Source organism: Geotrypetes seraphini, chromosome 4 (genome assembly GCF_902459505.1).
Source record: "Geotrypetes seraphini chromosome 4, aGeoSer1.1, whole genome shotgun sequence".
NCBI classification, from domain to species: Eukaryota; Metazoa; Chordata; class Amphibia; order Gymnophiona; family Dermophiidae; genus Geotrypetes; species Geotrypetes seraphini.
The window spans coordinates 200,625,267-200,641,516 of record NC_047087.1 but is presented as its reverse complement, the minus strand read 5'-3'; the positions used below and the strand labels follow the sequence as shown (position 1 = coordinate 200,641,516).

The 16,250-nt window shown below is 45.6% G+C and overlaps 1 protein-coding gene across 12 annotated transcripts in view; it reads left to right on the top strand.

Annotated features, from left to right (window-relative positions):
- USP54 (ubiquitin specific peptidase 54) overlaps positions 1 to 16,250 on the top strand; it is a 312,165-nt gene that overhangs the window by 33,255 nt on the left and 262,660 nt on the right. For 7 of the 12 annotated variants that reach the window (XM_033941401.1, XM_033941396.1, XM_033941400.1 and 4 more), the window contains exon 1: positions 625 to 794. The exons of 2 other annotated variants lie outside the window; for them this stretch is intronic. The gene's annotated coding sequence lies outside the window, so the exon portion shown is untranslated. Of the gene's footprint in view, positions 1 to 620; positions 795 to 16,250 lie in introns of those variants that run through there. 3 more of the 12 variants (XM_033941405.1, XM_033941404.1, XM_033941402.1) reach the window with 3 other exon arrangements.

Below are 16,250 nucleotides of genomic sequence, written 5' to 3'. Positions count from 1 at the left end.
TTCTTTTTATACTTTAATAAAATATGTTCAATATAAAATCATAACTATTTGAGGTTTGTGCGGATGGGATCAGATGATTTGGGGGACTGAGCTCGCGGGGACGGGGCAGCTATGGTTTTTAAAAAAAAATTTTCAGTCTTAGTAGTTTGCCGGTCCACGAAATAATTATTTTATTTTTGCCGGTCCATAGGTGTAAAAAGGTTGAAGAACACTGGTGTAGAAGGTGGCATGGGTAGGCAGTCTAGATAGGCCCTATGGTCTTTATCTGCCTTCATTTTTCTCTGTTTCTGTGTGTATTAATTGAGCTTACAACTTTTTTTCTCTCTAAAAATACCGTGCTGAAAGTACAGAGGGAAGTTAAAACCATCAACCTAACCCGCTCAAAACTTTCTGCCTGGTCACTCAGCACAGCGGGAAACAAAAGTTCGGTCATTGCAGGGGCGGACCTTTGGAGCGTGGGCGAAAATGTTTTAATAGGTCTATGTTAAAACACTATGCAAATTACCCTTCCCTGCTCACGGTGAAGGAGTAAGGGCGGCGAAGGGATAATTTGCATAGCGTGCTAAGGCGTTGGACCAATCGAAATACAACCCCTTGGCGCGCTATGCAAATTACCCCTTCCCCGCCCGTACTCCACCGTGAGCAGTGGCGTGATTCGTGGAAAATCCTTTGGTCGCTAATGCTGGTTCTTCTGCTCATGCTCAGTTAGACCTGATCTGAGCGGAAGAACAGGCATTATCCGAAGTTTGCGTGCTGAATTAAATGCTGCTGAAGTTGTGGTTCAGGCAGGAAAGGTATGTTCACCTTCAAGTACGGGGTGCAGGCAAACCGGAAGAAGCAGGTGCTTGACAATTCATGCGCGAACCACCGCCGAGTCCGATGTCAGATCGCGGTCTCTGCAGCTGCAAAATGGCAGCCGGGCGCTCACTTAAAGTAGCTGGGCGATTTGCCCGGCTGGAACACGCTAGGGAGAACACTGAATGGCCTCCGCTGCAACCGGACTCAGACATAGCTGCCCAAGCTGCCGCTTAAGGCCCAAGCACAATGCCTCAAATTGTCTTTTGAGGACCAGGTCCACCCTGTGATCCTGCTTATCCTTCAGGATCACTCCCCCTTCACTAGGCAGAGAAGTTTTCTTTGTAACCTTTGCTACCAGAGAATCTACCTTAGGAGGTATGAACAGCTGTTGAAACTCAAGTGGCCTGGAATATAATTTCATCATTGTCCTGGCCCCAGTTAGTTGCTCCTCTGATGTTTCTCAGTGCTTCTTTATCATCCTTGTAATCTCAGGGTGCGAAGGGAAGCACAAAGACTGTGACTTGGTACTGCATAATAGCAAAAGCTGGGCAGCAGACACCTGTGGGAACTCCAGGTCTGATTCCCATAGAGACACTATAATAACCTCAGTCAAAGCCACCGGCTTAAAAAGTCTGCGCATGGTCGGATCCTCTTCCTGGTCTACGACTGCCACTGCATTCTGGTTGTCTGCCCCAAACTGAGACCCAGACTCCTCCACTGAGGATGTTTTTTTGGAGAGCAGCAGAATGGAATCAAACTAAACTGTCCCAGTCTCCTTTTCACTGGGCCACCTTGTCCTGCCGGCCTATCGGTTGCCCCCAGGTCATCGTTCTGACAAGGGAAATCCCTCTGAGAACTTACCAGCTGGTGCTCTGAGTGTGCAGGCAGCCCTTTATATTTCTGGTATGCTATACACATCAAGGTCACAAAATCAAAGTGACAGAATTGACATGGATCATTTGAGGACCTCTGTCGGTCTACCATGCACCTCCTTTCAGGGTCAGTGGTAACCATAGAGCTGCATTTTGCCAGTGATGCAGAATCACCCCTACACAGCTCCAGCAGGGCTTTACTGTCCAGCTCTGGAGGCTGCAGTGACCTCCAGAACCATGGAGGTACCAGAGAGGGCTAAGCCCATGGTTCCTGCCCCTTCTTCATATGCCCCACAGCACTTGCTACATAGATATTTCTCGGGCAAACAACCAGCACATTCGTAGCATGATATAGGGGTTAAACTACCTGAGGAGTCCATTATTATCAATTTAAACCAAAATTGAGGTGTTTTGAGGCAGATAGAAGCTTTTAAAATAAAACCAGGAACTCCAAGATGGCCACTATGGGTGCTCTTTGGCGCTAAAAAAACCCTGCCCATGTGAGCAAAACTAATTTTTAAAAAATTGTGAAAATAGGATTTTAGAGGTGGGAGACCCTTGGGACAACCCCAGAATCCCTTAGGTTTACTAAATTCAGACCCATCCAATGTCTCCCGTAGACAGTATGATCTGTACTATTAGAACTGCCATGTGCTGTGACTGCATCATCTTCTCACAATAGCTGGAAATGGAGGAGGATTTTCTGCTTCAGACAAGCAAAAGTGGCTCCAGAGGCTTTTCTCTTCAGGCTGCCTTTTATTTAGGCTCACAGAGTCTGAAACCTTCGACCCCACTTGCTCCCATATGATTCTTAAGGGGGGGGGGAATGCAGCCAATCATTGTGAACCCTCCCAGCTAGTCTCGGGGTCAATTCAGCCTGCACTCCCAGTACCTTATCTCGACAGGGGCAAGCACTGCTCCCAGGGTACCTATCCCCAAGCTTCCAAGTGACACTGCAGGCTGGCCAGTCAGGTACTCTTTCAGAAGGGTTGCCCTCCTGACTGCAAATCCCAACAACTGGTTCCTCTCCCAGGCAGAGTTGTGCCAGGACTACAGGAAAGCCTTGTGAAAAAATTGGATTTAACCCGAAAATAAGAAATCTAATGCAGAGCAGATGAAACATAGTAACATAGTAGATGACGGCAGATAAAGACCCAAATGGTCCATCCAGTCTGCCCAACCTGATTCAATTTAAATTTTTTTTTTTTTCTTCTTAGCTATTTCTGGGCGAGAATCCAAAGCTTTACCCGGTACTGTGCTTGGTTTCCTACTGCCGAAATCTCTGTTAAGACTTACTCCAGCCCATTTACACCCTCCCAGCCATTGAAGCCCTCCCCTGCCCATCCTCCTCCAAACGGCCATACACAGACACAGACCGTACAAGTCTGCCCAGTAACTGGCCTAGTTCAATCTTTAATATTATTTTCTGATTCTAAATCTTCTGTGTTCATCCCACGCTTCTTTGAACTCAGTCACAGTTTTACTCTCCACCACCTCTCTCGGGAGCGCATTCCAGGCATCCACCACCCTCTCCGTAAAGTAGAATTTCCTAACATTGCCCCTGAATCTACCACCTCTCAACCTCAAATTATGTCCTCTGGTTTTACCATTTTCCTTTCTCTGGAAAAGATTTTGTTCTACGTTAATACCCTTCAAGTATTTGAACGTCTGAATCATATCTCCCCTGTCTCTCCTTTCCTCTAGGGTATACATATTCAGGGCTTCCAGTCTCTCCTCCTACGTCTTCTGGCGCAAGCCTCCTATCATTTTCATTGCCCTCCTCTGGACCGCCTCAAGTCTTCTTACGTCTTTCGCCAGATACGGTCTCCAAAACTGAACACAATACTCCAAGTGGGGCCTCACCAATGACCTGTAAAGGGGCATCAACACCTTCTACTGACTACGCCTCTCTTTATACAGCCCAGAATCCTTCTGGCAGCAGCCACTGCCTTGTCACACTGTTTTTTCGCCTTTAGATCTTCGGACACTATCACCCCAAGGTCCCTCTCCCCGTCCGTGCATATCAGCTTCTCTCCTCCCAGCATATACGGTTCCTTCCTATTATTAATCCCCAAATGCATTACTCTGCATTTCTTTGCATTGAATTTTAGTTGCCAGGCATTAGACCATTCCTCTAACTTTTGCAGATCCTTTTTCATATTTTCCACTCCCTCTTCGGTGTCTACTCTGTTACAAATCTTGGTATCATCTGCAAAAAGGCACACTTTTCCTTCTAACCCTTCAGCAATGTCACTTACATACATATTGAACAGGATTGGCCCCAGCACCGAACCCTGAGGGACTCCACTAGTCACCTTTCCTTCCTTCGAGCGACTTCCATTAACCACCACCCTCTGGCGTCTGTCCGACAGCCAGTTTCTGACCCAGTTCACCACTTTGGGTCCTAACTTCAGCCCTTCAAGTTTGTTCAACAGCCTCCTATGAGGAACTGTATCAAAGGCTTTGCTGAAATCCAAGTAAATTACATCTAGCATATGTCCTCGATCCAGCTCTCTGGTCACCCAATCAAAAAATTCAATCAGGTTCGTTTGGCACGATTTACCTTTTGTAAAGCCATGTTGCCTCGGATCCTGTAACCCATTAGATTCAAGGAAATACACTATCCTTTCTTTCAGCAACACTTCCATTATTTTTCCAACAACTGAAGTGAGGCTCACCGGCCTGTAGTTTCCTGCTTCATCCCTGTGACCACTTTTATGAATAGGGACAACATCCGCTCTCCTCCAATCCCCAGGAATCACTCCCGTCTCCAGAGATTTGTTGAACAAGTCTTTAATAGGACTCGCCAGAACCTCTCTGAGCTCCCTTAGTATCCTGGGATGGATCCCGTCTGGTCCCATCGCTTTGTCCACCTTCAGTTTTTCAAGTTGCTCATAAACACCCTCCTCCGTGAACGGCACAGAATCTACTCCATTTTCTCGTGTAACTTTGCCAGACAATCTCGGTCCTTCTCCAGGATTTTCTTCTGTGAACACAGAACAGAAGTATTTGTTTAGCACATTTGCTTTCTCCTCATCACTCTCCACATATTTGTTCCCAGCATCTTTTAGCCTAGCAATTCCATTTTTTATCTTCCTCCTTTCACTAATATATCTGAAAAAATTTTTATCTCCCTTTTTTACATTTTTAGCCATTTGTTCTTCCGCCTGTGCCTTCGCCAAACGTATCTCTCTCTTGGCTTCTTTCAGTTTCACCCTGTAGTCCTTTCTGCTCTCCTCTTCTTGGGTTTTTTTATATTTCATGAACGCCAACTCTTTCGCCTTTATTTTCTCAGCCACTAGGTTGGAGAACCATATCGGCTTCCTTTTTCTCTTGTTTTTATTGATTTTCTTCACATAAAGGTCCGTAGCCATTTTTATCGCTCCTTTCAGCTTAGACCACTGTCTTTCCACTTCTCTTATGTACTCCCATCCTAACAGCTTTTTCTTCAGGTACTTTCCCATTGCATTAAAGTCCGTACGTTTGAAATCTAGGACTTTAAGTATCGTGCGGCCACTCTCCACTTTAGCCGTTATATCAAACCAAACTGTTTGATGATCGCTACTACCCAGGTGAGCACCCACTCGAACATTAGAGATACTCTCTCCATTTGTGACACCTTTTCACCTTGCTTGTAGAAGTTAAGACTGAAGAGAGATGGCACTCACTGCCCAAGGGAGACAATAAGTTGGAGCTGAGAGAAAAATGATTGATATCATCTGCAATCCAACTCTTAAGTAGGGATATAGAACCCATCTGTAAGGAATAGTATACTATTTGAGCAGGACATATTGGTTATTGTAGCACTTAATACTTGGTCCTGGTCCTGAAAGGAGGCAAAAACCTCTTTTCCTTCCAGTCTAAATCTATGTTCCTTTAAGGAAAGTTTTTATAAATGTCCACATTTTTGTGATGGACATTGTACCTTTTAGTCTCAAAACCAATAAACGTTTGCCAGACTTCCCCATCAAAGTACAAGGTATGTTTCTTAATAAATAGAATGGCAATTTATATGTCATTAGTGATTTTTCCAAACAAAATTCATGCTTGACCAAATATACAAAACACATTTATGTGGGCCTATCTTGGGGTTCTTGGCTGAGGGAGATTTGCCCTATGACCTCTTTTGAAAGTTATAAGGATGTCCACTTCTTGTTTACCTGTCTTGCATAGGAGAGATACTGAGTTAGTCTTTCCATGATGCATAGGTGCCCACCTAGGATGGTAGCATTTGAGGGGCAGTGGCATGTTCTGTGTCTAGCATCTCTTCTTCCACATGTTCCTTTTTTCCTGCTGTTCCTCCTGCTGCTTCCACTGTGCCTCCAACTAGAAGTGAAGCTGCAAGAGGACTGAAGGTTGCACTGAGGGCTATAAGCAGAGGACCCATACTTGAGTGTTTATATGTCCTAATCCCCCTCTGACATGCAGCTCTTAGTCTTCTTGCAGCTTCAGGTCTGGATTGAGATAGGGAGGTGGCAGTGGCAGCAGGCCTAGAAAAGAAAGGGGGACATGTGGGTAAAGGCAGGAAAGGGGAAATGAAATGCTGAATCTGAAGGTAGGTAGGTAGGGAGGTAGGGGCCATCTTGAGGGGGAAGGGGCTGTGGAGAGGAAAGAGATGCTAGACTTATTCGGAGGGGGGAGGATGAAGAGTACTGGTAGGGAAGCGGAGATTTTGTACTACAGGAGATTGGCTGAAGTTTCACTTGGGCATCAGATGCCTTTGACTCCACGCAGAGAGGAAAGTGGACAAAAAGGAGAATCACAACTAAATTATGCTAGCACTTGAAGCTGACACAGCAGCCTACTTTAATACTACTACTTTACTCCACATAAGAGTAGGATTTAAATTCCCAGCATCAATAATATGTGTTAAGCATTCTGGGCTTGTGCCCATTTTTATATTAAGGGATCACAGACAGTGATTTCATTAACATAGGATTTAAATGGAAGGTTAGCAAGGTAAGCACACATTTTAAAATATGAAGTCTGTCCTACATTGGTCACTGTGTTATACCCATTAAAAATGTGTTCACAACCTGGCACCAAATAACGTGTAAAGCTTAGTGTTCCTTTTTACGTTGGCTTTTGATTGTGCATGCGAGTTTTTGCTTTTTTGTACTTTGTAAGTAGTGAGAGAGAATATCTGTGTGAAGGCTGCCTCATTTAAAGGTTTAAGAGAATTGGGGGATGTTTGTGCCAGGAAACATGCTGACTTAAAATCTGGGATCGACAAGATATATGGTTAACTAACTAGGCTTTTCTCATTGTGTTGAATTATCTGAACCTACCCTCTGATTTTCAATTACTCTACCCTTAATAGGTGGAAGCTAATAGATTTGGTGTCATGCGGAACTTTCTGAAGCACAGTGAAGTCAGTCTATACTTATATTTTAAGACTAATCTCCTTCTGCTCCTACCCTCTTTATTTTATAAATGAGTTCACTGAACAGTGGGACAACTGTGTAATAGCAGACATCATTCAGTGAAATTCAAGTACTTATGTAAAAAGCAACCTTGGTATTGAAGTGACAAAGCAGGAGGGCAAGGCCAATTTGTTTGCCGAATAACTCATGATTGATTCTGTGCTAAACTATTACTCATGAAATTTGTCTTTTTAGTACCATTGTAACTTTGTTGTGGTAAATCTAGGATGCATTCATGCATTTTTCATGCACCATGACTCATGGCACACATCAGAAGTTAAAAAATGCATAATTACCCCTCTTTCCCATTAAAGTAGATGAATAGACATCTTTTTGACAACAGTCTGGTTAAAATGTATGTGAAAGAGAATAGTCTCTCTCAAAAATAAGTTGAAGTAGTTCTGTTAGGAAAAGAAAACTTGTAACTTACAGAGCATGTTAATGGTAGTTTCAGGAAAAGAACTGTCTGAAAGAAATTTGTTCAGTTTTCTTGTTTTTAGAAGTTATGTTTTTTTAAAATTAATTTACTGAAAAAGAGTCCCTCTTTCTAAAGCAGTGGTCTCAAACTCAAACCCTTTGCGGGGCCACATTTTGGATTTGTAGGTACTTGGAGGGCCGCAGAAAAAATAGTTAATGTCTTATTAAAGAAATGACAATTTTGCATGAGGTTAAACTCTTTATAGTTTATAAAACTTTCCTTTAACAGTTAAAAGGTATAAACTATAAAGAGTTTTACCTCATGCAAAATTGTCATTTCTTTAATAAGACATTAACTATTTTTTCTGCGGCCCTCCAAGTACTCTATTTTTTCTGCAGCCCTCACTCACATTTAAAGTTTAATATCTTTTCTTTCTCAAAACTGGCACATTTCAATCACTAAATTGAAAATAAAATCATTTTCCTACCTTTGTTTGGTAATTTCATCAGTCTCTGACTGCGCATCCAATATTTCTTCTCTTCTTTCAGCCTCCTGTATGCTTCCTCTCCTCCAGACCTCATTCCCTCCCCCAACTTTTTCTTTCTTTCTCTATGTCTGTCTTTCTCTGATTCCGAGTCCCATTTTTTGCTTTGTTTCTGGCTCCCTGTCCCCCCTTCTTTCTTTCTTCCTTCCTTCCTTCCTGCCCTCCCCCATGCCACCGCCGCCAGGGAATAGGCTGCTGCCGCTGCTGCCATTGGGAACAGGCCGAGATCTCCCTATTTCTCTTCTCCAGGGGACCGATCAACTCTTGCCGCCTGACATCAATTCTAACGTCGGAAAGGACGTTCTGGGCAGCCAGGCAGCGATTGGCTAGCCAGAACATCCTCTCGACGTCAGAATTGACGTCAGGTGGCGAGAGTTGGTCGGCCCCGAAGAGAAGCAGGGAGATCAAATAACACGGTGCCGGCCTGAGAAGGGAAGGGAAGCAGGTTGGGCACCACTGCTCTAGACGAGCCGCACTCTAGGGAGAACAGTGGACCGCCCCCCCTTGGTATGCCCCCCTTGGTATATTCCTTTTGGAGCAGCAGCGTGTCTGGCCGGCTCTTCCGTGGATAGCGCAAGGAGCCGCTAACCCGCGCCTTTAGGAACGGAACAAGCCAGCCAGACACGCTGCTGCTCCAAAAGGAAGATAATGATCCAGTCCAGACCGCGGGCCGCAAATAAAATCTGGAGAGCCACATGTGGCCCGTCGGCTGCGTGTTTGAGACCGCTGTTCTAAAGTGCATTAAGCACTTAGTGGGGAAATTCTATAAGAAGTGCTTAAATAGATAGGCACCTAACTTACACCCCCCCTTTTATGAAGCCACATTAAGGTTTTTTTATCATTGGCTGCGGCACATAAAAATTCTGTGAGTGTTGGAGCTAATACAGCTGTGGCCGGTGATAAAAAAAAAGCTTAATATGGCTTCATAAACGGGGGGAGGGGTGGTTAAGTTAGGTGCCTACCTATTTAAGCACTTATAGAATTTCCCCCTAAGTGCTTAATGCACTTTAGAAAGAGGGACTCTTTTTCTATAAGTTAATTTTAAAAAAAAATAAAAATTGGTAAATTGACTTCAATTATGAGCTTTAACAAGCTCATAATTGAAAAAAATAAAAATTTAATTGGGTTATAGGCACTTATCATCTTAGGTGCAGTTCTTCAAAAAATAGGTGCCTATCTATCACATAGATAAAGGTGTCTAACTCCAAAGTAGGCATGTTTAGGGGCGGAGAAGGTCTTAAGTCCATGTCTGTTATTAAGACATGGGGGAATATGAGAACGGGCTACTGGGCTTGATGGACCAAAGGTCTGACCCATTAAGGCTGTTCTTATGCTGTTGAGACAGACATGGGGGAAGCCACTGCTGGATTGGTAGCATGGAATATTGCTACTCTTTGGGTTTTGGCCAGGTACTACAGGTACTAGTGACCTGGATTGGCCACCATGAGAAAGGGCTACTGGGCTTGATGGACCATTGGTCTGACCCAGTAAGGCTATTCTTATGTTCTTAAGCACTGCTAGGTAGTGCTGCCCGATTCAGGAAAAACAATTTCAATTAAATTCAATTCACCCTGTTGATCAATTTTTCAATTCGATTCACATTCAATGCCACAGCTTTTTAAGTTTAAATATTTTAAACATTTTATTTAACCAAGGCAAAATGTAATGTCAAAAATAGGAACATCCAAACTATAACATAGCTGTAAAATTAGTTAGAAACATGGATTCACAGGTTTCCCAAAGCTTCCCCAGCCCCCTACCGATCTCAGCTTCCCAATCCCCAAAGCAAATCATCCTCAGAGCTTCCCCAGCCCGATTTTCAGCTTTTCTAGATCCCTGCCCAATGCTCAGCTTCCCAATCCCCAAAGCAAATCATCCCCAAAGCTTCCCCAGCTCCCCTGCCCGATTCTCACCTTCCCAAGCCCCACAGCAAGGACCCCAGCTTCCCCCTCCCCTAATTCCTATATTGCCGCAGAAAAGAAGAGAGATCCTATCTCTTACACTGTGGAGTCACAGGGAGGAGAGGAGAAATGCTTCTGCTTCGCAAAGGAGAGAGCCAGCCAACAAGTATCACCTTTTGCTGCCGCTGCCGATCCGCATGAGGTCCGCTCAGTGCAAAGTTCTTTCTTCTGATGTAACTTCTGGTTTCACAAAACCGGAAGTTACATTAGACTCCAGTGGGCGACGGCAGAGGGAAAGCACGAATGGGTCGGGGCCGACTTGAATCGGTGAATCTGTTTTTTTTAAAACAACAAATTGATTCGAATCAGAAATCGGGCAGCACTACTGCTAGGCACTTAGCCATCTATATTGTGATTGACACCTAAGTGTAATTGACAAGAAATAGATGCCTATTTTTTTAGAAACCATTTACAGAATTTCCCCTTAATGGTGCAGTTAATGCCTAGAAACAGGTTGCTGCATGATGTGCTTGTTTGCCTGTTAGCATGTGTGTTCGAATTTTTCTGTCAGAGGCATGGCATGGGCGGAGAGTAGGTATGGAAGCATTAGCCAGCTAGGGCATTACACCCACATCACACTTACTAGTAAACACTTTCAGGTATATTTCAAATAAGAAGTTTGTGAAAGTCAGTTGGCTATTCGATGATTGAGGATAGAGAATGACACGGGGAAAAAATCTGTCCCCGTCACCGGCCCACCATCCTCTGCACCGCCCATCACCGCCGTTCCCTTCACCGCCCCGTCACCGTCACCGCCATCCCTTTCACCGCCCCGTCACCGCCACTGCCATCCCATTCACCGCCCCGTCACCGTCCCCGCTGCATCCATATAAGCCTTAGTACTGTAATATTTAGCTTATTCCTTTCTTATAAATCAAAGTTCCTGCTGCTGAACTAGAGAAAGAGATGTTCAGCTGGCAGGGCTTTGTTTATAAATTTTTATCAACACAACTAATATACTATTTTATCCTAAAGCAAAAAATAAATAAATAAATATAATTTTTTTTCTACCTTTGTTGTCTGGTTTCTGCTTTCCACATCTTCTCATTGAATTCCTTCCATCCACTGTGTGTCTTCTCTCTGCGTCTTCCATTTGCTGTTACTGTGCCTCTCCCTTAACCCCCCCCCAATTGGTCTAGCACCCATCTTCTTCCCTCCGCTCCCGCATAGTCTGGCATCTGTCTTCTTCCCACTCTGTCTTCCACATTTCCCTTGGGGGTCTGTTCCTCTCCACCCTCCTTCAATGTCTGTTCTATTCCTTTCCACCACCACCCTTCCCTCCCTCCTTTACCATCTGTTCCTTTCTACTACCCTTCAGCTCCTCTCGCGTGGCCTATCTACCTTCCTTCCTCTTATTTTCATGGCACGTTACAATGTAATTTGTGCAAGCCACTGGAGCCTGCAAGCTCGGTCCCTGTCCCATCCCCACAAACCATCTCGCTTCTGTGCTCCTATTTTCTCCATTTCTAATATCTCCCCTATGTATCTGTCATTGCCCCCCCTGTGTCCATATACCATCCCCATGGCATGTCCCCATTATGTCTCTGTCCCTATGCCCCATGCACATAATTTCCCCTCTTTCTGTTACCTTCCTGTGTCCAGATTTCCCCTATCTTCCTCTTCCATACCAGTGTGTCTCTTCTTTTCAACCCCATCTAGCTTTTTTCCCTCTTTCTTCCCCCCCCCCTGCTTCTAGCATCTGGCTCACCTGCCAGTCCTTCCCTTTCTTTCCTGCTGTGGGTTTTTCTTTCCGACTTCATCCCCTTGGCCCAGAATCCTTTTCCCTTTCACTCCCTCCTTCCAATTTGAGCCGGGAACACTAGCGATCACACGGTCCCCGCAGCCACTACCTGCCTGCCCAATCGATCCTAGTGTTTAGCCAGCTCTCTCCCTTCTCCTCACCTTAGTTTATAGGTTTTCTTTTTCGGCGACCTGCACGCTTTCCCAAAGAGCCGCGCACGCGCGGCTGCTCAGTGTTCAATCTTCTGCTCTGCTGCAACTTCCTGTTTCCGGTTGCGTCAGAGCAGAAGATCGAAACTGAGCAGCAGCAGCGGGTGCGCGGCTCTCTGATAGCGTGCGGGTCGCCGAAAAAGAAAATCTACAAACTAAGGTGAGGAGAAGGGAGAGAGCTGGCTAAACACTAGAATCGATTGGGCAGGCGGGTGTGAGCTGCGGGGACCGCGCGATCCTTCATGCCTCACTGCGGGGACAAGACCATTCACCGCCCCGCGGGCGGTGAATGGCCTTGTCCCCGTCGCCGCAGCGACTGCTAGTTTTCTTCCCCGTTTTCGGCAGGTGACCCGCGGCTAAAATGCGGTGGCCGCGGGTAAACCGCCACCGTGTCATTCTCTAATTGAGGAGTAAAAAGGAAGACAAGGCCCTAGTGGAGAGACTAAATGAATTACATTAATTGTTTTGGTCTTTACTGAAGAAAATGTAAGGGCGCTACTTATGCCAGCAATTAATGGAGATGACATGAAAGAACTAAAAATTGAACTTGAAAATCAACTGTTAATAAATTTGTAACCTATTGCAAACAGTGTTGATGGTACCTAAAGACTGGAGGGGTCTTTAACTCCAATTTTTTTTAAAGAGTTCCAGGGTGATCTGGGAAACTACAGATCAAGTGAGCCTGATATCCATACCAGAGAGAATGGTGGCAACTGTTATAAAGAATGAGGAAGACCCCTACCTAGTTAAACCATGCTGTGCATACCTAAAGCACATATTCAGTGACATTTAGCTGAACAGTACAACTGAATATGTATTCTGCCTCTTGTGGTACACAGTTAGTGCAGGGGCACTCTGGAAGGTATTTAATCTGCTGACCAGAGAAGTGCCCAGATGAAGGTGGGCATCCTAATTTTTCCGGTACTTGGATAACTTCTGACTGATGGCTATACCTGAATATTCAGTGCTGGTGCCTATACTAGGCCTGCATTGAATATCTGGGTCAAATTCAGCTTGTTGTAGTCGGTGCTTTTAAATTCCCTGACCACTGTTAGCTGAATATTTGGTTGGACATAATTACTGAACAATCTGTTACATTTGTATGAAACATGAAAAAATAAACAGTCATATAGCAGGAGAACATTTATAATACAGATTCTCATGATGTCAGCATAATACAAATGAAACACTTTAATAGGCACGCATTAGAACATTCAAATAATATAGAAATGATGCTGATGCTGTTCATACAGTACACTGAAATGAAACATCTTAATAGGTAGCCAAGGGGGGCAAATTTACATATCTTCAGTGCAGCGATCTGACACTTTCATAGATTTTGCTCAAAGGTGTCCTTTTAAATCAACTTATAATTTTATGAACCATTTTTGCATAATTGCTTTTTTTTTTTCAAGATGGCGCCAGGATAGGCAGTTGGAGAAGGTGCCTCCCCCACTTGTTTATCTTTTCTCACATCCCCACTCTAATTAAATCATAGAGATCATCTGCCACGAAGGCTATGCTTCTTTCCAGATTGAAGGAATCTGATGAATTGTCTTCCAGCTCCTCTAGGAAAATAAAGTCATACCTCGGTTTACGAGTGTTTTGCAAGATGAGCAAAACATTCCCGCAAATTGTGCCTTGCAAACCGAGCGTTGACTCGATTTGCGAGTGCCCTCCCCCCCCCCACGATCCGGCATCCCCCCGCTCGTGTCTGCCCCCCTCCCCCCACGATCCGGTATACCCCTCCAAGCCCCCAAACACCATCCCTTACCCCGCTTTGGTACCGGCACCAGCACCAGCACCAATGCACAGGACATGATGGTGCTGGTGCCCGAAGATCCTCCCTCTTGGCTGGGCTGGGCCATGAGCATCTGTGCATGCTCAAGGCCTTCTGGTCTCGCTCTGTCCGATATTCTTGGAGCCGAGAATCTTGGAGAGAGCGAGACCAGAAGGCCTTGAGCATGCGCAGATGCTCAAGGCCCAGCCCAGCCAAGAGGGAGGATCTTCGGGCACCAGCATGTCCTGTGCATTTGTGCTGGCGCCGGTGCCAAATCGGTGTAAGGGATGGTGTTTGGGTAGGTGTGGGATGCCGGATCACGGGGGGCACGACACGAGCTGGGGGGGGGCAATGCCAGTTCGGGGGGCGATGCTGGTTCTCGGTGGGGGGGTGATGCCGGTTCTCGGGAGGGGTGTGGAGCAGCGCCAGTTGCCTCGAGGGTGGGGGGTAAGGAAGCAGCACCGGTGGCCTCGGGGAGGGGGGGAACGAATCAAGCGAGTTTCCATTTCTATGGGGAAACTCGCTTTGATATATGAGTAAATTGGTTTACGAGCATGCATCTGGAACGCATTATGCTCGTAAACCAAGGTTCCACTGTATTTCTGTCCTGCTTTACACAGAGAAGACAAGCCCTTGAAACATAAGCACAGCAAACCACTGCTTGGAGACTCAGGGTAGAAACATTAAAAGCTTGCTTAAGATGGGTCTCTAATTTGTAAATAGAGTATTCCAGAGCTCTACCTCCCTCACAAAGGACAGTAGTCTTTGGTAACTTCCTTTATCAAGGCATTCACTGACAGCAACTCATCCTTGCAGAAGAGGCACACTATTGAAGAGTAATTCTCTTCCTCTGCTTGAATCTCCTGATTCTCTAACTTCTCTAACTGTGCAGTTTTGGTTGCTACAGAATTTGAATGGTCTGGTGTAATACAGAAAACACCGAGTTGAATTCTCAGTCATCCAAAGTTTGCAGATATGAACTTTGGTTTGAATGGCTTCACTAGGTGGTTTGGGTCATTTTAGTAGCAGGTTTGAATCTTTAAGCTATAGCTTAAGATTGGATTCTTGGTGAAAGTTCTGGTAAGAACATAAGAATAGCCTTACTGGGTCAGACCAATGGTCCATCTAGCCCAGTATGCTATCTTCACGGAGGCTAATCTAAGTCACAGGAACCTGGCAAAAACCCCAATAGTAGCAGCATTCTATGCCACTGATCCAGGGCAAGCAATGGCTTCCCCCATGTCTATCTCAACAGCAGACTATGGACTTTTCCTCCAGAAACTTGTACAAACCTTTTTTAAAAGCAGCTACATTATCAGCTCTTACCACTTCCTCTGGCAACATATTCCAGAGCTTAACTATTCTCTGAGTGAAAAAAATATTTCTTCCTATTGGCTTTAAAAGTATTACACTGTAACTTCATCAAGTTTCCCCCCTAGTCTTTGTAAATCTTGATGCAGTAAAAAAAAATCAATCCACTTATACCTGTTCTACACCACTCGGGATATTGCAGACTTCAATCATATCTCCCCTCAGTGATATAAAGAGATGTGGAAATCCATCAACATAAAAACAAAGTGGAAGTCTTGCTAGGGTTCAGCAGGGAGATGGAGACAAGGAACAGTGAGACATAAGAGTTAGTGGATCATCTGTGTAGAAATTGAAGTTTCCTAGAATACATTACATTAGGGATTTCTATTCCGCCATTACGTTGCGGTTCAAGGTGGATTACAAATGGTTTGTCCGGAGACTAGAAGTATTTAGGGAGTAGTTTGTACATTTCTTAGAGTTGTTAAGGATTACCGTATTTTCACGCAGATAACGCGCACCCGTGTAAAACGCGCACACGGGTATAGCGCGCAGAAACCACGATTTTATGTACAAAAACTTTTGTATACCGCGCTCACGGGTATACCGCGCATGCAGCCCAACTGTCCTTTCGCCCTCCCCGACTCTCCGTGCGCTGTCCCGACTCTCCGTTCACCCTCCCTGACTTTCCGTGCACTGCCCCGACTCTCCGTGCGCTGTCCCGACTCTCCGTTCACCCTCCTGGCCACGGCGACCCCCTATCCCCACCCCGCACTACATTACGGGCAGGAGGGATCCCAGGCCCTCGACGCAAACCCCCCTCCCTCCAACGACCGCCCCCCCCAGCCGACCCGCGACCCCCCTGGCCGACCCCCACGACACCCCCACCCCCCTTCCCCGTCCCTTTGGTAGTTGGCCGGACAGACGGGAGCCAAACCCGCCTGTCCGGCAGGCAGCCAACGACGGAATGAGGCCGGATTGGCCCATCCGTCCCAAAGCTCCGCCTACTGGTGGGGCCTAAGGCGCGTGGGCCAATCAGAATAGGCTCTGGAGCCTTAGGTCCCACCTGGGGGCGCAGCCTGAGGCACATGGGCCCAACCTGCAATCACTACACCTGACAGCTTGGTTTCTCTCGGGCTGAATCCATCTCAATTACATCTTTCTCAACCTGTTTGTCAAATTCTAGCTGCATCCAG